Genomic DNA, 24,508 nt, shown 5'->3' with positions numbered 1-24,508 from the left:
GTGTACCAATTTCTGCCACAGGCTTTTTCCATGACAACATCCATGTCTATGCACATGTCTTTGTGTCTTCTCTCCCTGCAAACTTTCCTGTGCTATCTGCAAATCAGACAGAAAATATCTGAGAAAAGAGAAAATGTAGCCTTGATCTACCCTCAGGACACACTCTCAGAAAAAACCTGTTTCTTTAGTAATAGCAGCCCTATTTTCTTAATTCCCTGAGGAAATCCTGATTAGCACTACCTCCTGGGTGGCATATTTCAGAGATGGAAACTTATTAAAAGTACTCAGAATACTTTACATATCTGTTCTATAGAGCTCCAGTTCTGGCTTTACTCAGCTTCAACAGATGTTGCTGCATTGGCAAATTCAGCAAAACAGTAGAAACACCATATTTTATTTTTAATCAAATCTGATTCTTAAGACAACATTATTAAACTGTGGAATTTTTTGTGCAATTCCACTGGGAAGTAGAATTTTGCATATGATATGACAAAGCCTTTCAGTCTAATCATGACATGAAGGTGTATGTAGTTTGCTGGCTCATGCAATTACAAAAAGACAATATTCCTCAGTGTTTGGTATCATGGAGGGGATTCACATCATGGGGTTTGAGTGTAATTGCTTGTCCCCTTTATTCTCAAAAAATGGGATATATGAGACTGATCAGCCACAGTACTGTAGGGTCTGCATAGGGAAATGCACCCTTGAGCAGGTTCAAGGGTACCTTGGGGTTTCCCTCTTTCAACACAGCTGGCTCCCTCTCAAATTAGTCTAAAAGGTGCTCCTCTAGGAAGGCAGTGTGTGTGTGTTCCCTCAAGTCCCTCAAAATGTCTCATGTTTTGAACACAACCAATGTTTTGCAGACCTTTTGCTTCAAAGAAAAAAACAGTCAAATCTTCCAGATCTCTGAATTACTATATATAATAAGTAGAGAAAGCTAAGAAATAGGTTTCAAAATACATTTTTATTTTTGGAGAATTCAGACTAAGGTAGAAATTAGCTTTCCTAATGCCAATAGGATTTTCCTATTAGCTTCAATGGAATCAGGACTTACTGATCAGATCTTAAGTTAAACAACTTTTCAGCTGCTAGTAGGTCTGAAATGCTGTCATCTGCATTTTTATTCTTCAGGTCCATTTGAACAATGTGTAACAGATATGCTGAGTCCTCATCAAGTGTGTTTAAAAATACATATTGTTGAACTGATCATTTAAAAGGATCAAGGTTTTTAGAAAAAGGAGACCACAGTCAAGGTTTACAGCTCAGGAAAGGACTTTTTGTGGAGGTGTCCTAATGTTATTCAGATTTTCTGAAGATCTTTACATGATTTCAAATGCATATATATATATATATACACACACACATTTAATAGCATTTGTTGCATAATAATTGCAGCCACAGAAACTCAATAACTAATATATCTATAATTCGTTCTTGATATAGAACAGAAATAGCTTACTAGCATTTTCTTGCAAATTCCTTAAAATGTGCTATTCTAGTTAATCACAAGGGCATGTTGATATGTTCTTTTTACTTGTTTTTGCAGTACAGTATTTAGCACCTTCACTGCTATTCCACTAAATCATAGCAAGATGTCTACACATTTTTGCCAACAGGCCCCTTAAAGATGGCACAGGTACAATCTGAGACATGAAAAGATATTTGCAGAGAATAATGCAAAAATTTTAAACTCAGATCTGATTATTAAAGGCTTCAATAAAAATAGAGGCCATAATACAGATAAGTAAAAAAAAAGTGTTTAATTTTTTTAAGAGAAAATACTACAGAGTAAATAATCATTTTCATTTCAGATTTCTGTACAGAAGAGTGAAAGGGAGAGAGTTTTTCAAGAAAAACAGGGTTTAGTGTGTAAAAGGAACAAAAATACTTTGAAAATCTTTCTGAGCTTCAACTGCATTTTTCTTCTCTTGCAGAGTTTAATGATCCTGAGGCAGTCAGTCAACAGAAACTTGGTACAAAACCTCTCCCTGATCCTTGGATCAGCCTGTAAATGCTAGTGGGGGTAAGCCAAACACACTGCTATTAAGAAAATGAAGCTTCACTCAGGATTTTCCAGAACTGGCTCTGCCCTCAAAGTTGTTTCAGTTGCAGACCTGGTCAACAGTGAGAAAAAAACCCATAATGATACCCAAAGAATATTTTTTTTTCTGTTTCTTCTTGGGGAGGTCTGGGGGAAGAAGAAAAAAAAGTAAAGCAGAAAGAAGTTTTGGAGTTTCCTCAGTACATGAAATGGAAAAATGCCCATAAATAGATAAATGAGATCACTGCTGTGCTCATCAAACATTTTTATTGTCCTCTTTTCCTTTCAGATCATATCCTGGAAGTGCAGGACACTCCCTAAAAGTCTCAAAAGCTATTTAGGATTTTAAGCTGTTCTATACCCAGCCCATAGCAGAAGTCCTACAGTAACAACTAAATCATAGTCTAATGGCAGAATGCAGCTCACACAACATATCCCTTTAGTGTTTGAGTAGCTACAACAAAATCAACAAACTTACTCTAAGAGTAAATTACAATTCTGGGTAATAGCATACAGCCCATAGCATCTTGGAGAAGTTAATCAATACAATCAAGACTTCTCTCTCAATAGTAGTATCATTTGTTCCGTGAAAAAAATTATGAGGTTTGAGCAAATATAAAATGATTATAGGATCATAGAATGGATTGGGTTGGAAGGGACCTTAAAGATCATCTGTTTCTAGCCTCCTGCCATGACCAGGGGCAACTTTCACCTGACCAGATTGCTCAGGGACACATCCAGCTGGCCTTGAAACCTTCCAGGTTTGTGGCACCCACAACTTCTCTGGCCAGCCTGTGCATGTGCCTGACCACCCCAAAGTAAAGAATATAACTACCTTAAATTATTTTTAACAGCAGGCATAATTTTAAACCACCCCCTAAATCCCTGCTTTCTATTTCAAAAAGTTCCTTGCTGAAAAAGAAAAAAAAAGTGTAAGCTTTGGGATCCCTAGCAATATGCAACTGTATCAAGAATTTAAACCCATTTTTTACAATGTACCTAATTTTATCTGTAACAATTTTCTTTTTCAAAGGTATAATTACAACAGCTAATGTAACACTCTCACTAATTTATACCATAAACACAGATGATCTGTCATAGAGCAATCTTTGCATAACACTTCTTAGACAAAATCCTAAGCTATTAAAAAAGTGTGAATTGCATATGCCCACTTGCTTAAAATAGATTCTCTAAAAATTAATGTTTTAGCTGGTCAAGGGGAAAGTTACTGTTTATTATTTAAAATGCAATGCTGCTTAGAGGCAGCTTCTACAAAGTATGGAAGGAGAATTGTTGTCAGGTTTGCTAATCAGTAGCTTAATTGTGTTGTCTTAAAAACAGATATTTGAGAAAATGATTATGATTATATAGATATATGAATATATAAAATTATGTGCATTAGACATGTTCATATAATGCCTCACTGACTTCCTCTGGTAATTATATCACAAACTTATTAATGAATAAATTAAACTTGTTTCCCAGAGAAATCATGAATGCCCCATCCCTGGAAGTGTCCAAGGCTTTTGGTCTAGTGGGAGGTGTCTCTGCCCATGCAGGTGGTTGGAACAAGGCAATCTTTCAGGTCCCTTTCAACATTTTTTTTTTTTTTTAACAGTATAAACACTGATTTTTAAATAGCAAAAGTTTTGTCCAGGTTCTACCCTCAGTGACCCCTGTTTACAGCTGCAGCACTCCACTCTCATCCTCAGAGATGAGACCCTGGCTACTCGGCGTGAACATCTGTCTGACTGCTCTGATTGACAAGGGGAGAGCTGGATAATTGCTACTCATGCACAATAAGAGTATATTTGCTACTCATGCACTCAGCCTTGCAGAGACTGGATGCAAACATGTAATGACATCACTCTGCCTTCTTTAGGTTACTTTGCTAGAAGTGCTTTTCGTTTTGTCTGCTCTTAAGGCACCAATGTTTAATGAAATGGAAACTCTGCTCAGCAAATACCCTGCATCTATCAGATTTACCTTATCAATTCACCACTGCAGTCCACTGAAAGGATTCCATTAATTTTGTGTTTGCTCAATGTATTTTGTCTTTAATGGGGACACTGCAACAACCAAAGAAATTAATACTTCCAAGGAAAGGAACAGCACCTGTAAAGAACAGGTGCATCACAGACTGTTGAAGAGCAGGTAGGCACCAAACCCTGTACTGCAAAATTTTGTTTACTTACAGCACTAAAAGGAAATTATGTGCTGTGTAGGAAAGTAGACATATTCAAGAGCCACATTCTGTGAAATTCTGCTGACATTTGAAGGAAATAGGACTGTGAATTAAAAATACATAGTGAGCTATGTCCTCAGAGCACCACAGTCACAGACATGTTTCTCCTTTTTTCTTCCACAGGGTTTGTGTTTTGGGCTTCTGCCTTTTGACCAAAGAATATTCCTTCTTACATCTAGAAGTCTGATGCATAAATTGCTAAGACATTTGATGGGCTAAATGCCCAGATATAAGTGTGGGTGGGCAAAATATCTCTTAGCAGAGAGCCTAGGTTTGTCTTACATGCTTTGGTAGTGGCCAGGGAAGGAATGTCCATGTGATAGGAACTGGGCTTCAGAGGAGAGCAATGCTATTTCCCAAACATAGCTTCAAATCAAAATAAATTCTTGGAAGGTTTCCTTGTATTTAACACCTGAAAAAAAAATCTGTGATTGAACTGGGAATGAAGTCTTGTACATTTGAGAATTCATGTGGTGTCATCAAGACACTGAAGTCAGAGATGTCAAGGGTCAGGCATTGTTGGTTATTGAATTATTTAACTCACACTTTGCAGAACACAACACAGTCTTCCTTTCATCTTCCTGAAAGCTGAAGAGGCTGTTTGAATGTGGAAAAGACAGGAACCAAGGTCAGAAAAGCCTCTTTGATATGGCTACTTGACAGAGGCTGTGTTAGGGCAAGAGGAAAAACACAGCGCACTGTAGATCAGCTCTCTCCCCCAAATCTCATTCTCATACTCAGTATGGAGAATGACAGTGTTGGAAACCTTGCCACCAGAAACAAAGACAGATTGCTCAGGAAAGCACTTGGAAAAGATCAGTGAAATTCGTAGGGGAGGGGAGAAAACTAATTTAAGGCATCAAAAGGTAGGTGACTCAGTTGCTGAAGTACAAGCTTATGATGATTTAGATTGAACTGACTAGAACTTGGGACATGCTAATCTCCCTCTTCATTGATAATAAGCTTACAATAAATGTCTGATTTTTAGATGACTGAAGTTTTACGGGCAGTTTCTGTCATAAATCACAAAAGATTGGTTTGTGCTGCAGTCAAAAGCTGTATAAACATAACAAAAGTAGTATACTGCTGCACCAAAATTAGATCAAATATCTAATTGGATATAAAATATCTATACCAGATCACCTAAGCTTCTGCTGGACCTTTTTCTACAATTTAAGCTCATATTTCAGCTTTGTGCCCAAGTTCCTTATATATACAAGGGAGATAAACTTTCTCTATTTGTTAAACCAGCAATTTTATATGGACAATTAGTAGTGAGACCCTAGTCTGTTCCAGTTATATGAGATACATTAATTTATTGTCAGATTAAGTAAAACAAAGTGAGAAATCAATATACATTGCATATGGGATGAGTAAATTGCTCATGACTGCACTGGCCAAGCTTCATGTTTAAAAGGGAGAATCTTGTTATTTGCTTAATGTTTATCTAGTCAGCAGTTTCCACCTTGCTTGTGTCCAGACTGATACTGTCTTTTCACTTCACAAATTGCAATATTGCTAACACCTAATTGACTTCATGTTTTTGTCATGGAGAAATCCTGTCAGGTTTTAACTTTTTCCTTGAAATTCCTCCATCTGTGATGTCTCTTTTCTTTCTCACAGTGTCATTCTTGCCTTTGTATTACAGTGTCCCTCATCTTTGTTTAAAATTTTCCACCCATGGCAATCAAGACTTTGACTCATTTTACATGTGTTTGTATTTAGATGTAAGGAAAACAAAACCAGTAAGAAAGAAGAGAGAAAGAGAGAGGAGGCAGTGTGTGACTTCATTATTTAAACAAATAAATGTTTACTTGCAGAGAATGATGTTCCTTTGTTCTCATACACACCCAAATAAATTACTGTTTTCTTAGTCTTTCCTAATGACATTGTTTGTGGCAATGGGCAGTCTCTTACATTTATACATTTGAACAGTGGAAAGACAATGAGACCAAATCTCTAAAATTCTGGAATTATCAATTGTTGTAAAACATAATTTAGCAAATTTTAGCCATCTGTGTTTGGCTATACTGCTATGGTTTTGTTCTCATACTTCAGCATATTCCTGCATTTGTTTGAAGGGTTAGACCATAGATTTGAAATAAGAATTTTCTTTTTATTGCAAAAAAATAAATGTCTTTAAGTTAAGCCCATGTACAATTGCTGTTTTCAAAAGCAGGTGACTTAGAAAAGATTGAGATGTGACCACACATTCTGTGTTTCTTTACCCAAAACATCCACAAAAGGCTGAGGCTGACTTAAAAAAACCTGAAATCTTTATTTATTTTTTTTCCCACTGTGATATAGTTTGGCAAATGCCATGGGTATTTCAACAGGTCTTTGCAAACCTAACAATGTCATGGACTTTGCTCTGGTGCAGTGAAGAGCAGAGGTGCTTTATTGTTTAGTTAAGGGATCACTGTGAGGTGTCTGGGGCCAGACACTTCTCTGCTTCTCTCATTTTGTTCCCTGAAGCTCAAAATAAGAGAAATGTGAATTGCTGACATGTTTGCTGGCAATCACAGCATGTCTAACTCTTCCAAATGATGGGTAAGGTATCCCCTAGCCATGAAAAAAAAAAATCCATAAAAGATTTAATTGCCAAATTTATAGAGAAATCATTTTGTCTTATTGCAACATTCACAAGTTCACTACAGGAATTAAATACTTAATGGTTCAGGATTAGACAATTTCCAATCTCTGTGGCCTTCCTTTGTGAAGACCTTTGGAGACTATACAGTGCCTCTTGAATAAAATTAGTAATTGCCAGACTTAGCCATTTCTTAGTAATTACAGATCAGATAGCAAGTTCCTCAGGGCAGGGATCAAGCACTGTGGCCTTTTCTGCAAAAATGCACAGGAAACACTTGGCTAGAGAGATAAAAAATGAATACAAAGAGTCATAAATAATAAATACTAGTAAATGCCCATGTTTGGGGGTAGCTATTTATCTTCTGTAAAACCACATAACTTCTGCCAGCTACAGTAGGATGAGTCAGTTTGCACAACAGAAAGTCAGAATTCCATCACAAAAGGGACCCATTTCACCCAGTTTTCCTGCTCTACTTATCACCTACACATGAATACAGCACTTCAAGAAGAGGAAATTAGTTGGCTTTCTTGGGAGAGATATTCAACACATTTATAGTCATTTCTGCATCACTTGGGCCGATGACCATGCTCTGCTCCCCGATTCCAATATTACAGAAATGACATCTTGCATGCCACAGGTGCAATGTATCCCTGTGTCAAAAGCATGTCAAAGTTGCTGCCATGTGGTGAGGAACTCACAGCACAACTCTCTGTACATTCCCCAAGCACCAAGGGCTCTGCAGCTGAAGTTACAGCCTGTGCTGCAACTTCTGATGCTGCAGTAATGATGCACAAAAGTACAGCTGTTATCAACTCTCTGAGCACTGTCAAAAAATGTTATTTTTGCCCTTTTGTCTTTTTTTGCAGTGTCACTATCTGGAAGGGAATGCAGGGACTTGAAATGGATTAAGGGCTCTCTTCCTCTGTAGTTTACCTAACAGTGGAAGACTATTACCCATCTAGGATATGACAAGAAAACCTTAAACCCACTTAAAGCAAATAAGGAGTCCCTGCACTCTTCAAAGACTGATTTAACCAGAATTTTTTTAAGTTAAAGAAAATTTCACATGAACTGACACATGTATTTCCATTTCACACCATGGCAATTTGAAACAGACTTGGTGTTAAACCCGAAACTGGAGCTCATAATGGCATTCTGTCATACAGCATTTCTTTGAATAGTTTGAAGGATACTGCCATTATAAAGGTAAGATCCTTGTCATTTTGAACACTTTTTCCAAATTTCTCTCATCTGGGATTTAGTTCCTGTGACCTATCTACAGTTTCCAAATGATTGTAAGCATTAATGGTGACAAAAATAGTTGTGAGCAAGCTCTTTGCTATAAATCAAAATTATTTCATTGAATAAATTGCTTTATTGGCACAATGCTAATTTATATTAGGCAAAGTTCTTAGGGTACTGTTGGGAGTTTCTATCTGGCATGATCTGAACTCTTCATAATTTAAGTTAGGTTGGTCAGCCTGGTTCTAGACATCCTGTGAAATCAGCACTGCTGCTTTTCATGGGGCTTTGATGATCACCTCTCTATCTGTGAAATCAAATTCACATTTTGAGTCTTCATTTATGTGTTCTGCTTTGTGCAAAACAACTCAGGAAGGTTGTGGGACAGATGGAGAATGGTCTGAGGTGAGCAGCACGAGTTTAGAGGCCTTGAGAATGTGATCTGAAAGATTGAAGAAATCATCACTGCTTAGTTTAGATGGACTAAGACTGACAGGAGACATAAACACACATGGAATATAAGAGGAAATATAAAGGACACAACCCTCAATCATATCTGCTCTGGTTAGGAGTTCAAACACTGGACATTAGAAAGCTGATGAAGGGTAGAGATAGTGAGGCACTGGAATACTCTTTTGAAATCATCATTGCTAGAGATTTTTAGGAGTAGGCTAGAAAAAAGTGGGTCAGGAATGGTATGAGCATATGGAATCTTGTCCTTCTTTATGTGATTTTTTTAAAATTTTTACTTTATTTAACTGAAAACTCCTTCTCTTATTTTTTCTACTTTCTCTGGCATTTTTAAAATCAGTCTCCCTTTCCAGAGCTTGCAAGTACAAGCTTCTATCTTTTCAGGGACATGTGGACACCCTCTAGAAACTAACAAACAGCCAAAGAGTAAATGCAGCATTTTCAGCATCTGATCCACCTTTCCTGAACTGTCAGCATGCAAACCTTTTCCATGTTTTCTTGTCTTATCTATTGGCTGTCTAGAGAGACTCAGTGAATTTGGCTTCCCCACTGACCTGACAGGCTCTCTGTGCTGGAGCAGTGCATGCTCTGTGACCCAACCAGATGTTTTCCATCATTATGGAAATCACCAATAAATGGTTTCTTCCTCTCAGTCTAATTTGCCTTAACACAACAGCTGGGTTTGTGCTGTGGATATTTACTCTCCATATCAAACAGAATAAAAGGCAGTGTAGGACACTCACAGTGTGTCATCTCTTCCTTTCTTTGCCATTAAGGAGGAAGGGAAGGGGCTAGGAGAAAACTTCTGGAAGAAAAGTAATCTGTTACATCAAATTCTCCTCCTGGTGTTGTGACAGCTACCTTAGAGATACAGACACAAGAAATAGAACAAAAACCATAACTCATGTTTAAAGTAAATCTACTGCTTTCAAAATATTCTAAACTATCTCAACAAATCACATTCTTTTTAAGTTCTTTATAGTTTGAAATGAAGACAAACAGAGATTTTTTAAGTAAAAAAAGTAAAAAAATAGACTATCAATAAATTTTGGGCTGAAAAATAGTGGATTTTAATAGAAGAACATAAATTTACAACTTATGATGCAATGGTGTAAATTAATTACTACATAAAACAGAAATAATAAATGTTTCAACACATTTCAACAAAAAACATGGCAAGTAGAAGACAAAAGATGATTTCTTCATTTGAGAATCATGTGCCAGAATAATCAATAAAAGTTCATTGCATTGCATATATTTTTTCACAGGTAGAAATTTACTTGTATAGATCTGTGCATGTATATATATATTATTAGTGGAAAAAACATGCAAACTGTTAAGTCAAGCATACAAAACATCAAAATACAGCATTGAGGAATTAGAAGTTTGGTCTTGTCTCTTATTGATCCTTTGTCCATCTGGCAACATCAGCTGGAGAGCCATCTTGACATTAAGAATTGTCATTCGTGCTACATTCCTTTGAAGGGCTGCCAGTAGATCCTGCCATATCTCCCCATCTTATGGAAATACATTCCCCAATCTCCTTTCAGCACAAGGAAAAGGCTCATTTCAAAGCAGACAGCAGAAGGACATTTATGGTCATCTAAATGAGTTCTCACCTGGAGTGCTGTGAAGCAACCCACCAATCTTACACACCATTATACTCTACAGGGGTAATGTCATTCCTCAAATGCTTGTTCTTTAAATTTGTTCAGCATAGATGTTCTGAGAGCATTGATTTAATTACATTTTTATGCATAATAATATATCTTTACTGAATCTGAGAGTTGTGGAAGATTTAGTGTTTATAGGGTGGGAATTCAAGGAAGAGAGAAAGATGCATTGCTTGGAAACCTGAATTCAAATGCAAACCTAGAAAAAAATTCTGTGAAGCTCTGCCAAAAAGACTTTGGAAAGCAGACAGAAATCTACCCTAGTCTAGGAAAGCTGGCAAAAGAAACAGGCCAAATAGTTAAAAAGTCTCCTCTGTCTGTGTTATGGAAAAGAACACATTCCATCTTCTGGGTCAGTCTCCTTTCTGACTGAAAATTAGGCTCCTTAATTTTAATTGCAAAAAATTGGTCTCTTGTGACCATGAATTTCATAAGCTAGTCAGACATTTCCTTTTATCAGCTCTAATTTTCTTCTTATCCTCTGCACTCTCAGATTCACCATGCCATGTAAAATAACAGCTGCAGATACTATTGACCTGAATCTAATATTTATACGCAGCTCCGGGCAGTGAACTGTTTAGCACATCATTTCTCCCAATCCATAAGTGGCAGGTTTGTACATTACAGCTAATCTCACACAGTCCCAAATTCACTGGGCTGTACCCCTGAGTGTCTGTTCTACATGGACATTAAGGTGGAAGACATTTTTAAAGTGTGTTTTGCTCATTTTTCAAGCAGCATTATCACTTGCAAAGCAACTTCTGCACAACGTTATGATTCATTTTAGATCAAAATCAGGCCATGGCAAAAGCGTGTCATCCATACTTAAAAAAATATGACTTATTTATAAGCCACAGAATAAATAAATGCACTGAAAAAAAAAAAAAATCCAATCAGCACAAGCATAGCAGAAATGAGGATCACTGGGGAGTAATGAGACAAAGAAGGGCTCTCATATTTCAGAACCTCAGCCAGCCTGTGCCTTTGCAAATGTAGAACAGTCCTCAGTAAGGGGAAAACTTCACATAATTTTGGAGTCTAGACAAGCTACACTACCAGAAAAACACTGTGCTAAAATAGCATCACCTCCTGCTGAACTGCATCAAAAGCCTCCATGAGGCATAAACATAACAATAAATATGACTATTAAATTAAAAAGTGAAATAGAGGAAGAGGGAGGAGGGAACCCCAACAAGCACAATGAGGCTAAACAAGCTCCAGCCCAGGTGAGTGTCAGGGCACCCTGATGAAAAAGGACACACAAGATGAAAAGGCATCTAATGAAGTCATTGCTTGCAGTTTATCAGCCAAGCCACAGATCTCATAAAGGTGGAAAACTAAAAGTATCCCACACCAAAGTAACTTATTGCATTACAGAGGAGGTGAATAGCAAAGGTGCTGAACAAATGTATTCCACTTCAAAGCCAGCAGCCAGCAAAAGGCATCATTAGGCATCCATGAAAGGAAAGGTGGGAATACAGAGCATCAAAAACAGAAGGATCAACAGAAAATGGAACATAACTATAGGTACCCTGAGATTTCTTTAGACTCCTCTGGAAAAACACTATGCAATAATTCTCAATAAATACATGCTCATTATTGGATTTGCCAGCACAGCTATTCTATATTCTTTTTGGTTTTCTCTACTTGTAGGGTGTGATAATTCATTACTACTACCAACCAGCTGAACTTTATTCCTATGGTTTAAAGAACCTTGATGAAAATAAAAACCTTTTTATTTAAACTACATTTTTAACAACACCCAAGTTAACAATACTCAAAACAACATTCAGTGTTGTTCAAATGGCCCCTCCTGCTAACCAGTGTTGCACAAGGAGGCAGCCCTGCCCTGAAAAGTTTGATATCTAAGACACAAGGTAAGAAGTACCTTCCAAGAGAGAGAACACAAGTATTAATTGTCTCATTATCAAGTCCCCAGACAATAGAGCTGTAGCCCTTGACAGCTGTGTTGAAGGCATCATAGCAAAAGTAACTTCAGTAATCAAAACATATAAACATATAACACTTGAGAAGTGTTTATAGAAATACAGAGTAGATTGTATTGAAAGGCATTGTTAAAGGTCATCTAGGTCAAGGCCCCTGCAATGAGGATGGACATCTTCAACTCAATCAGATTGCTCAAAGCCCCATCCAATCTGATCTTAAATATTTCCAGAGACAGGACATCCATCACCTTTCTGTGCAATCTAATCCATTGTTTCACCACCTTCACTGTAAAAAAATTCTCTCTTACATCCTCTTACACCTAATCTAAATCAACCCTCTTTTAGTTTACCATTACCTCTTGTCCAGCCTTTGAACTGGCTTCCCTTGTGAGGACACAGAGGAAAAACAACCTCATCCAGATCATGAGAAGCATACAACAGCTCTGTGACACAACTGAAAATTCATTTGATCAAACTTTAGGCGTCCATCATGCAAACAGAGACACTTGGGACAGAAATCAGATAGAAAAATTGAGATCTATCCCAATTACAGATACATTTATCTCCAAGGCTTCAGTGATTGCACCTGTTAAATCTCTGCTGAGGATGGTGGGAGCTGAGGTGCTTGGCTCACATGCAGACACCTCAATTGAAGACACCTGGTTTGGATGTCTGAGCCTCAAGTTGAATCCCACCCCCTGCAGCAGGATTTCATTGACTGAATATGGGCATCTGGTGTCCTCTTAGAAATGCCCAACCTCCATACATTGCACCAGAAAAACACAAGGGATTGTCCTGAGTTCTGTGCACATCTGCCATCCTCACACAAATTTTTTGGATACCCATAAGAGTATCAAATGACACAAGAAACCGATGTTTCAGCAACCAAAACTGCTTATGTGCAGTGTTAAATGCCCACTTCTAGAATGCAATGTATCCAACTCATTTTAAATGTCTACCTTAAGATGAGTTAAAAAAGGAAAAAACAGGAAATTCAACTATATATATATAAATTTCACATAAGCATTTATATTTCTCAAGTTTTCCAGTGAAATGCCAGCTACTGTTTTATGCACATTTTAAGCTGTATTGAAAATATTAATTCAGGTTTATTGAAAAAGTTATGATGTTGATATGAATTTTTTATCTTTTCATTTTCAAAACAGACATTTGTCAACCTGTTTCTTTGGCAAATGATGCCTATATGATCAGACTGTGTGTTATGTGCCTGCCATTCCTTTTTCATCCCTGCAAATATCTTTAAAACTTAATTTTCAATTTCAAGCATCTAGAGGGACAATATCTCACAGCTATAAAGGACAAAGAAATTTCATTAAAAGGGAAGTGATGTAAAATAGTGAAACTGCTGTGGAAATGTTGAGAGGTTTTGATTAACAACAAAATTAAAATACTTCAGACAATCCATACCTGCAAAAGGTACAGGAAAAGAATCAGCTGGAATGGGCACTTTATAAGAGACAGGAATTTTATTAGAGACAGCCTTGAAACATAGAGCCAGAAGGCTACAGACATCAGAAATCTACTTTTACAAAACTTAATATAGAAACTGTTTGGTAAAGAAGTTAATCTGTAAAATACTAATTTAAGTAGTGTTTGCAATATTGTTAGATGAAGAAAAATCTATACAGAGAGAAAAGAAGGGCAAAGAATCTCAGATACATAGCAAGAACCACACAAGAGGATTAACAATACCTTTCAATGAACTTTCTGGTAAAGAATGGTGGGGAGAGAAGTGAGACTTAATCATGTTGTAGCAAATTTCAGTTCAGAATGAGGAGGTTGTGACTCTCATTGAAGTGTAAGACACTGAAACAAAAATGACACTGCAGACAGGAAACAAAAATGTTTCTAAATGTGAGTTATCATTTGCATTTTTGTTGTTTTAGGGGTTTTTAAATTTTCAGATTATCAATAATTAGTTCTGAGTGCTGTTGACAGAGACTAAAATGATAGACAAACTTGAACATACAGATTGTCTTTCACCCCCTCTCTTTTAAAATCTGAGCTACTATTTTTAAGTTTGAGCTATTCAACTGGTCAAGAAAAACCAATTTACCAAGAAAAAACAACCATCAAAAATTAAAGCAACCAAACAAAAAAATCAAATCCAAACAACGAAACCATAATAATTTATTCTATGACAACTGGAACACAGTGCCTTCAGGGGGCAGTTTAGACATCCATCTAAACAATTTACTGTGCGTGCCACCTCCAAAGTAGCTCAGGAAACCAGTTTGGGAATTTATAGTGAAAACTGAAATATGGTCCAAACAAGAGAAATGTATATGATAAGGAGAAAAGGCCAGGTGTGCATTTGGCGCAGAGCTTTGTATGTAGGTGCCTAAAGTCTTAGTAAGTTCTTTTTATCATACTTGCATCTTTTACTGGATGTAGCTCAAGGTTTACACTCTCATGCACTAATCTGTACTACTTTAAGATTCATTAAGACTAGGAGACATCAATACTATAGATTTGGGGTGGGAAAGGACACTTCTTGGTTCATGAAATGCCAAAATGGAAGAAAATGTTAAATAATTTAAGACCTTTGCATATCTGTTCACATATTCATCCTTGTGAAGAAATGAGAAGTAAATTAGTTTCCCTCCTTTTCCAGGAAAATTATTTTCCTATTTATGAATAACATTATGGCACCACAGAAGCCAATAGAAATTCTGCCACCAGTTTCAACATTATTAAAGTATCACTGAAAGCTATAGTATGTCTAAACTCTCTTACTAAATTTTCTGCTATATACAATTTATAGATACACACGCGTTCAGATCGATATATATCAGAAAGTTAACCTTGGAACAGCATCTCCCTGATTCTATGAAGTGCTTCAGTGCTTTGTTTTTCTGGTTTTGGACAGAATCCTGTGCTTTCTTTTTTCTTTTCCTCTTCAGGGTAACAAAGAAAGAGTGCAAGGAAGTTGTGGCATAACCAGAAATGGAGGAGGAGTTTTTCTTCCTGTGATAGGGAAAAAAAACCCCAGTGCTCAATAAGTTCTACCAATTACTTGACAAATATACAGCAAACTTTGCAAGTGAATGTCTCTATCTCCTTAAGCCTACTCAGAGAAAATCTGGATTTATTAAGCAATCAGACACTTTCTGATAGAGCTCAACAGGAAACAACAGCTGGCTAATTTAAAGTCACTTATAAAGCTGTGAGATTTAGTACAAATTAAACAAAGTGGAGAATTCTGTTGCACAAAGTCCTGAAGCAGTGAATCCTTCTCTCTTTTACTTAATTTCTAATCCAATTTAAAATCTACTAGTTTCACAAATAGAAATCAAGTGTTTGGGCAAACCAACTGTATCAACTGAAGTCTCAGTTTCCCCTAATGCTAAAGAAATCCAAGTCCCATACAAAACTCCACACCTCCCAGAAACCCCCCTTACAAGGTACAAGGGGTATGAGGAAGCCTCTGTAGGTATTCCCAGGTGCAGGAACCTGCATTTTCTATTGTTGTTCTCGATAAGCTCCCTCCCATTTGCCCTTTTCTCCACTCTGTCAAGGTCCCTCTAACCATCAGCACAAGTGCCTTGTGGATCATCTGCTCCTGCTTTGTACCTTCTGCAGATCCACTCCAGGTGTGTTCTATCCCATCCTGTAAGCCACTAATGGAGATGTTAAATGGTATTGTTTCCTGGAGCAGCATGATTTCCCTACCATACATTCTCCATAACTTTTCCCAGTCACCTCCTTGTCCTTCCCATGTTTGGAAATGGCTTCCAGAATCAGTCACTCCATCACTTTTCCAGGAACTGAAGTGAGAAGGACCAGCCTGCAGTTCCTTGGATATTATTTTTCCCTTACTGAAGATAGGACTGACATTTTTTTTTCCACCTGACACAGCATTTCAAATATGGTCAAGAGTGGAATCTCACTGACATCACTGACCTGCCTCAGCACCAATAGCTGTGTCCTGTTACCTAATAAATAGTGTGGGCTATTGTATGGCCAGTTTCCTGACCTGCTCTTCTTCCACCAGGAATTGGTTTTCCTTATTCCAGATGTTCCTGTTGCTCTTAGTGTCTGGGGATCCCTGAATCTGTCTCATCAGTACAGGATTGGTTAGAAAAGCCACTGAATTCCTTGTTCTTTGTCATTGGGCATCCTGCTCCCTTAGCAGCAGATCCACCTTTTCTCTAAACTTTTTATTACATCTCTCACCAGCTCCACCTGGGCTTTGGCTTTCCCATCTGCTGCCAATGCCTCTTACACTCCTCCAGGATAACCTGTCTCCCCTCCCACATCTTTTATGGTTCCTTTTTATATTATGCATTTTTAGGACCTCCTTCTTCATCCACCCAGGATTCCTGCTGCCTTTGCTTGCCTTCCTGTAAATCACAATTTTTGTTCTTGAGCTTGGAGAGTGATACTTAAAAATCAGTCTGCTCTTCTGGGACCCTTCTTTCATCCATGACTCTCTCCCACAGGATTCTTCCAAGAAGATCACTATAGACTTACTGTGTAGTGAAAAAACAGAAGGCTTCAGAATTGTTGCTTCCCAAGGGATAAAGACTGAAAAACAGTGCACTTAGACCTTATGAATCCCAACCATGGCAGGGTTCAAGGCCAGGCTAGATAAGGCCTTGAGCAACCGGGTCTAGTGGGAGGTGTCTATCATGGAGGGCTTGGGACAAGATGATCTTTAAGATCCTTTCCAACCCTTAAAATTCTATTAGTCTATGATTGGAGCTTGCCTTGCTCAGCTGTCTTGGTGGTGGTATGTTTTCTTCATTTAATACAAATATTGTTTCTTATACTAATTAATTTTGAGACTGGGGAAAACTAGGTCACTGAGCATCAGAAATATAATTTTAGCTCTAATGTTTCTGTGTGGAGGCTCTAATGAGTGTGTTAATATTTCTTCACATTAGAACCTAATTCTTGTTGCCAGTCAAGTTCTGGCAGAAGAGTTGCATTATTATTATTTTTTAATTATGCATTTTAAGTATGGTGATTGCCTTTCTGAGAAGAAAACAACAGCAAGAATAACAAAAAATTAGGTATCCAAATACCCTAAGGTGATAATGCTTAGCAAGAGACACATATAATTGTTTATGAACTGTGAAAATGTTCCCTGTTCCTAGATCATGAAGCTGCAGCAGATATCCTCTTAATGGGGTAAGTAGCTCAAATGTTAAAATGATAACCAAATGTGTTATCCATAGAGATGTCCCAAGGCCAAGGACCTGAAAAATACTGCAGTGACTGCACAAGCAATGGCAGTTTAATAACAATGCATGTGCCATTCCTCAGCTCAAAGGAGATATTTGTTTAAAGAACAAAGTGTGTTGAATCTGCAGGGAAATTAAGCAGGATCAATGTCTCTACAGTAATTCATCTCCTCAGTTACAAAAAGAGTGTTCCACATATTAAAGTATACAGAAATTAAAAAAAAAAAAAAAGAAAAAAAGGAAGCATTCCTGTTTTTCTAGTTATTAAAGAAGGAATAAAGGAGCTGTCTAATCACATGATTAATGGAAAGAGTATTTTTTTTAAACTGTGAGAGTAAAATAACAGCATTTACTCTGTCCCTGATTGAGAGAAGTTTTTGAGTGTGTCCTTAACTGTAAAGAACATACTTGTGGTTCATTGGCTTTGTAGGGACTGAGCCAAATAGTTAATTGGAGTCAATTTAATTCTGTGGTTAAGGTAATTTGTTGATTCTTGACCTATAAGAATGCTGTGACATGATTGTCAGATGTTGCTGAGGAAAGATAATGTTGAGGAAAGAACCACATTTTTTCAGATAGCCAAGGAATTTTTCCAGATGAACAATCCTAGGTGAACAATGGCAAAACATTTTGATGCTTGTGGAAGGCAAGAAGATATTTTGATTGCACAATGGATAAAGAATATGTTAGGAAACCATAAGGAAGGTGCTGTTGTATTGCCATGGTCCATAAATTCATCTCTCCCCTGTTATGCTTATGAAAAGTGAAGCAGAGGTCTTTGAGCCTTAGCAGCCATATGACCAAACTTGCATTAAAATGCAACTTTCTGTCATTCACTCTTCTTTCCTTACTTATTTCTTCAGTTGTTTAAAACCATAAAAATCACCCAAACCAAGCCAAACCCAAAGCAAACAGGCACACCCCAGCACTGCAGACAAACAGCCACATGCAAAAGAGTTTAGGAGATATACATTTGTACAAGGCAAAAACCACAAAAACTTTGCTGTCATTTTGGGAATTTGGGTACTTCTAATGAACAAGAATATCAGAAATCTGACTATATAGAATAAACAATTTTATTTCTCCCTCCCTTACTACTTAAGGTTCTTAGGCTTCAATGATGTCAACAGATGAAAGAGACATAAGAAAGACAATGGTCCTAAAGAGTCACCTAAAACTAAAACAAAGTTAATATTGGGCAGGGTGTCCAACTACTCAGCCCAGCTAATACTAGCTAAGCTACCTTTATAAAGAAGCAATGAAATATGAAAACTACACTAAGAATGCATTTGAAGGTAAGTTGAAGAAGCATGAATAATGAGGGTCATTAGTGAAAACAAAGATGAGTCCCTAAAGCAGAGATTATTTGCAAGAGGGTTCCTAAAGCTCTAGATAGGGGGGAAGCCTTCACATCCATTGGCTGCAGAAGAAGCCAATGGCTGCTGTTTTGTCTGTCATATTGGCACACAAATGTCAAAACCTCACTCATTCATTACTGAGCCCAAGCTCCAGAGCAGAGCTTTAAAGATCTTTCATGCAACTGCACACAGGGCAAGGTAGAGATAACAAAAATCACAAAAAATACTCTCAGCAGTGAGCAGACCATAGAGCCCAAACCACCAGAATCAGTGAAATAATTATTTTCAAAAATATTTTCAAATGCAGGCCTCTTATCTACAGCAGTTTTCAAAGTTGGATAGAGAAAGAAATCAGCCAAGTGCTTTAGTGAACTAAACTCTTCTTTCCTCATTATTGTTTTCTTTAATGATCTTCACATACCTGGTGTGACTTTTTCTCCCTTTCTATGATTCAAATAAGTTATTTAAAAGGAAAAGCCTTCCTCAGACATAGAAGAAAATATCTGATCACAGTAAAAAGGACACACAGAAATAAAAGGTTCTCACTCATATGCACTCTCCAAATCTGAGGCAAACACAGTACTTCTAGTCCCATGAAATTATGTAAACAAAAATCCTAATTAACTCAGACTGAAGGTTTAGTTGTGTCTTTGACTATGTTAACATCTTGTTTCTAGATGGGTTTCGTAGTCTAGATATTTTATCCATAGTGCTGCCATTAGTAAGCTGTAGGTTGTGACCCTTACTCTCCCTACACCCAAAAACTGTGATGTCTTTACATTCTCAATCAATCACATCTCTAAGCCCAGTTCCACTGGAAGAAAGTCTGAATTAACTGACTTGGACTGACTGTTTCTTTATGTTTCTGACACACCATTTATGCACAGAAAGTTCTTCTGTGGAAAACATTATCCTCTGGGAGATGAGAACAGATGGTGTAACTCTCTTTACTAAAGTGGTTTCATACTGACCATGCCCTACAGTCACCTGAGACTGTTATTGATAACAATTATGAATGGTTGCATTCAGAATCTATTATTGTGGTCAGGAAATGAAGTCCCAAAATATGTCCTAAAATATGTCCTATTATAATTTAATAGTGCAGGAGAGAGAAAATTATGAGGCAACAAAAAGCAAAAAATCTACTGACTTCTCTAGAAGCTGGAAGAGATTTAAGGGTTAGAGAACCATCTTCTGAAGCTCTAGATCTTTCTCCTTCCCATTTTGTTCAAGAAAAAGTTATTTCTTCCTTGTTCCACCTCCTCCATCCACTTACACTGGTTCCTTGAGCCAAGGTCTGGGCACCTCACGTGGATACAGTTATAACTCTTGAATATGTATGGAATTGAATCAATATTTTCTGTCCTGGAAAGCTTAAAAAAGTCAAAATAGCAATTTTGATTGCATTAGCATGATACCATCATTCAGGCTGTGACAGGCCTCAGCAAAAAAGGTTTAAGCTTGGCTTTTTTATTTACCCCATTATTGCAGACACTATGGGTCTGGGGAGTGTTGGGTTGCTATTCATACTGGATTACTTGTATTTCCTTATTGAAAGTTTGCACAAATAATTTAAATGTAAAGTAACTCTTAAATTTTATGGAAAAGTCTCTCAAGAAGGTATGAATTTCAAGAGAGACATTTTCAACAGAAAGCAAGAGACAAATTCATTCCTTGTGTACTCCTTTGGTTACAAATATAAAGACCTCATGATGCTTAGCTTTCTTCAATTTCTCTTGCTAGCATTTGTTTTCAAATCAGATCCAAAGTATAAAACTTGAAGTCTTGCATAACTTTGAACAAAGCTTCTCTTCAGAAACCTGTGCTTCTATCTGGGGTTCTTTTTATTTTAAAAGCCTGCCATAGTAGGCAGTTAAAACTCAGTATCCATAGGAGGTTATTTCAACTGTGTAGTAGAGACTGTGACATGTAAGAACTCTAACTGCCATTTTTAAGACAAAGATGGATGGAAAAAGGAAAGAAATGTCACAATAGGAGTCCATTTTATTGACAGGAACAGCAACAATAGAAATAGCTGAAAGAGAATGCATCAGTTGCCACCATGGGTTTTTAAAACTATAATCTTTGTCACTTTGTGTGTAACAAGCATTTCAGATGACTCTGCTATTCATCAAGAGCTGGGCTGCAACCAACCACCAGACACTGAGTACTCCACAAAGTTGGGTGGAAAATGCTGAATAGAAAACTGATGGGAACAAAAGATGACTGAAAGGGTACCATGCAAGCAAAGTTCCCTGCTCAGTCCTAGCAGTAGTTCTGCTCCACTGTTTTCTTTAGTATCTTAATGGTTTACTGTTGTCATATAACCCAGTGGGGAGCTCAGCCCCACTGTTTTGGTCACAAACCCAAAACACGGCACCATATGAGCTACAGTGAAAAAAATCAACATTGTGCCAGACAAAACAAGTACAATTACTTACATTGTCTGCCTTTTTTTATTATCCAGTCATCAATAGCTCACAGCTATTCACCAATAAAATCATGTCTGTTAGATTTTCTCAGGCAGCTCTCATTCCATGCTGTCTTCATCCTCTCGCAAAGCAAAATATTCCCATTCAAACTATTCTGTGTAAAGCCCATTAAACAAAGGTCTGAACATTTTTGGTTGTTTTCAGAACAAAGAGAAATGGAAGACTTTGAGCAAGTGAACAAAGATAAGGCTGGGACATTTCCGTGGACTCCCCACTGTCATGCTCTGTCCAAGGCCTTATTTTCATTCCCAAAGTGATGCAAACCCATTTTTTCCTGTCAAGAGCAATAATACAGGTGTCTCAGGTAAACAAATAATGAAATTCATCTTACACAAGAATTTTGAGAATTCTTAAGACATAACAAAGCAAAACTTGTATTACACTCAGAGAACAGACTTCCTTTCTTCTTCTTACCAGAGAATCTTGTGATTCTAAAACCAATAAATATAAGGGGTAAAAAAAATTAAAAAATTCTGCAACCATTTTTTTCTGCAGTCAAGCTGACCTACCAACTTCTACATTTTCTCAGTACACAAATTCCTAAAAAAATGCAATGAATTTAAGTGCTAATCTTCATTTTCTTAGCATTCATGGGTCTGATAGATGTACTTATTATATTCCTAGGGACCTTGCAGAACCCTGATTGAAACCCAGTCAGTTTCTATCTGTATCAGAAGTAATACTAGCTTTCCAACTACTCTTTTTCCTTATCTGTGGCTTTTTTTTTCCACCACAAACTAATTTAGTACTCACACTATTCTTTTAGAAGTGAAAACAAGTGCAGAGAGATTTAATTCAGCCTTTATAAGTACAGGAATGTTGATTTTTTAATGGTGAATGCCATTGCTGAATGTTACAAGAGTGTGTTAATTCCTCACACCCTGTACTAGCCATTTCTTAAATACACAAACACATACAGAAAACATCTCTCCTACACTTCATGGGTTCCTTACTAAATCCAAAGTACCATTCCCTTCACTTTCAAGAACTGTCTACACTTAACATCACCAATTTTTCCCTGCTACAAAGATGAGTTTTTCAAGGTTGAAAGTGACCAGTGTAACGACGGAGTTTTAGTCCTCAAACAGCTCCATTGTTACTGAAAGTGTTTTCAAATTTTCCCTCTATGCATTCCAGATCCTGATTCACTTTAGCAATAACTACTTAATAATTTGTGTTGGTTTTATATTTTTATACAAATGCCTTTTTTACTGTGAACATGAATTACTTGGGCGTATTAAATAAATCTCATCAAATTTCATTTCTGCTGTCACTTCTCTTGTATCTGCCCAGTGGTACAAATCACCAGAGAGAGCTTGAGCTGGAAAGATGCTTCTTAGCCTGGAGTTGATACTGACATAAGTAGTTCTTTTATATCCCTTCATAAGCAGTTCCTTTATATTCCTTCATGTAAACCTAATCTAGCAACACAGTGTGCACAGTCATAAATTCTGCTGGATGTGTCATGGCACAGCTACCTCACATCTAAGCCAATAACTTACCTCAGATGCAAAAAATTATTTGATGTTACTGCAAGATCTGCTCTGAGAAACAGTCACCAGTGACAAATATGAGACCACAGAGCTGACTAGGCCTACCTAGCATGGGGCTAAATTCAAGTGAAATAGCATCTGTTTCTTTCCATGGCCACAAAACACGTACCAAAAAAGTACCAAGCTTCTAGGAATGTCCCCCAGATTTGTCCCATGGTTGAGCTGTAGATGTATAATGTCCACAGGTAATTTGTAAAGCAGTGAGGCGGGAAAGCAGATTTCTGCAGCTGCTTGATTCCAGAACTCTTTTTCTATGGCTTGCTATCAAATTACTCTGGTTTTATAGCTTTGGAAGTATATCCCTTTGGTCCTTATCTCTGTGGGAAGTGATAGCTGTTCCAGCATCACAGCTAACACATCTCTGCTGATTGGAGGAGGCTGTGTGTGTAATGAGCCTCTCCAACTCATCTTCAGAGCTCGAGTCTGCCAACGTGCATCAGGGATTTGCTGCAAATAAGGGAAACGGAAAGTGTAAATGATGAATCCACCATCATGCACATCATCAAGCTTTTTCTGCCAGGAATAGAGGAAACTAGAGGCACAGCTGCTCCAGCCTTTGATTTTTGTGGCATTTGTGGTGTCCCTACTTCTTTATTTCAGAAGGAACTCCCCAGTGACCAACAAGCTGCTGAGACTTCACTGGAGACAGGATTTGGAGGCTAATGAGGAGAGATTCAGCAAAGCATGAGCAACTAATGATGTAGATTGGAAGCCCCGTGTTGTTTAGTGCACTGCCAGGTGTCAACTGTGATTCCAGTTGTAAATTTATATTATCTCAGAGTAAATGATCTGGTATCTGAAAAAACTAAAACATCTGACTTCATTAGAAAAGGTTGATCTCATGGGAGTGCATTTTTTACCCAATGCAGGATTATTTTTTTAACTTGGCGTGCTGGAAGAGAAACAAATCCTGCCAGCTTGGAGTGAAAAAAACCAAAGAGAACAGATGTACAGTAGCATTAGAAGAGATCAACAGAGAGATCAGGGCAAAATACTGGGAAAAAGACACTGATTGGGAAGTTACCACATCTGGACCTTTTAAATGTTATAAAATTAAAGCCATTCTCATCCTCCTTGCCTCTTCAAAACCAAGAAACCGACCAATCAAAAAAAAAAAAAAAGAGGAAAAAAACCATAATTTAAAAAAGCTTTGCATTTTACAGTAGCTATTTAGAGTCTCTGAGTATAACAAAGTGAGGATCAAAGTTCTATCTGGTTTGACTCTTCTGTAATTCAGAGGTTACTAGCTGGGACTCAACATCTCTGCTCCGTCGATCATTCATGGATATATTCCCTTCTGCATTCCTGATCCCACTGGACCTCAGCAACCTGCTCTGCAGACATTGCACTGAACTGGATGAAAGCATAAGATTAATTTCATTTTTTTGACAATAACTGGCTTTTTTTTTTAAATTTTCTCACTGAAAGGAACAAGGAGTAGTAAAAAAATCTTTAAACTATTCTTTGATTGCATGTATACATTTTCATGTGCACTCATAAAACCCATTATCAGTTTAGTCAACACCCCTTTCATTTCCATTAAAACCTAGTAACTGCTCAATAAAGCATCTTTCTTGACATTTTCAGTGTGTAAAGTCACTCTGGCAGAAACACTGACTCTACAGTTGGTCTTTGTCCCATCTCTCCCCTGCACTGCAGGTGCAGTCAATTACTGAGCATGGAGCTG

Source organism: Agelaius phoeniceus, chromosome 1, assembly GCF_051311805.1.
Source record: "Agelaius phoeniceus isolate bAgePho1 chromosome 1, bAgePho1.hap1, whole genome shotgun sequence".
Lineage (NCBI taxonomy): Eukaryota > Metazoa > Chordata > Aves > Passeriformes > Icteridae > Agelaius > Agelaius phoeniceus.
The sequence above is the reverse complement of the archived record's forward strand: the minus strand, read 5'-3'. Positions refer to the sequence as shown.